We start from the raw sequence: 1,443 nt of genomic DNA, 5'->3' as shown, positions 1-1,443 counted from the left end.
AGAGAGAGAGAGAGGGGGGGGGGTAACTAAGTCCATATAATACCCGCCTTGTGTAAAGTTTTTAGCATAAAAAGGTGCCAATACGGTGTCTGTAGTGTAGACATCAATTTTTATCGCGTATCTCGGTCTTTTTGATAAGACTTTGTATCCTTCTCAGCACAGGGTGGCCCCGACAGACAAAGGTCGAAGCCCGCCTAAAATAATCTACATTGTGTCGATTGGAGAGGGGGGAGAGGGCATAAAAAACACCTACATTTTATTACAAAAGGGGGCTTTTGTCGCAACAACATAAAACAGCATTAAGTGTTTATATGTAGCATTTTGTCTAGAGACAAAAGAAGGAAATCAACTGCAACAGGGGGAGGTCTGGCGCTCTAGTTCGCATGGTAGCTATGAAAACACACTTTACAGGGTACACAATGATCGAGGGTTCATAGTGGCTGTCCAAGTAGTAATTTGTGATGTCACGATGCAGAAAAGATTGTCGGAATAGCTTTGGAATTTCCGTCGGTTAGTTCACGGTAATTTCATCCCCACACGAATTTGATGGATTCCGGGAATATAACTTTTATACCTCATTTAAAGCCTGGATATTCTGTTTTTTTTATGAAGAAGAGCTCAATTGGAATCATCGTCAGATTCGCTACAGAAGTAGAGATCATAACAAGCATCCACCCAGTAGGTGTAACATCACTGCAGCGTCTTCAAGAAAGTACAATTAAGACATGGATTGTTTTGTCCTTTAATTACGAATTATTTTTTAGAAAAACTATTGCTATTTTGAATATTTTTCCAGAGTCCTATGGTCATATTGTCAACATTTTTTAATGAGCACTATTCTATGGGTGGCAAGGTTTGGTGACTAAATAATATAAGTCAATACGTATTCTCTAAATAGCGTTTTCGACAGCAGGTTCCTCTAATACCCTATGGAGTTCAGAAGTTAAAGGTCGGATCTTTACCCTCCTCGCCTGTCCCCTTCCCCACCCCACCTTCGTAACCCCCTCCTCACCCCCTGTTGTCAACGCAGCGTTATCAGCGCTGTTATTGCCTCTCTTATCTCACTAATGACTTCTGGGGGGACTGCCAAGCTACCTGTGGGGATGGATGATGAGAAGGAATTAATCTTGATCCCCCCCTCTCTCTCTCTCTCTCCCTCTCCCTCTCCCTCTCTCTCTCTCTCTCTCTCTCTCTCCCCTCCCTTTCCCTCCTTCTCCCCTCTCCCACTCTATCTGTAACACACATACTCCAGACGACACTGGTTCGAATCCCTGGGGAAAGTTATTGTGCTTGGGTTATCGGAGAATTTCTATGGCTGGCATTCCACCTACCTGGCTGAGTCCTATCATTTACGGCAGTTGAATGGCAGATGTTGCCCCTCTCTTTCTCACTTTCCTTCCTCCTCCACTCCCTCTCTCTCTCTCATACACACACACACACACG

The sequence above is a fragment of the Aplysia californica genome, unplaced genomic scaffold (genome assembly GCF_000002075.1).
Source record: "Aplysia californica isolate F4 #8 unplaced genomic scaffold, AplCal3.0 scaffold01126, whole genome shotgun sequence".
Taxonomy (NCBI): Eukaryota; Metazoa; Mollusca; class Gastropoda; order Aplysiida; family Aplysiidae; genus Aplysia; species Aplysia californica.
Note: the sequence above shows the minus strand (reverse complement) of the source record.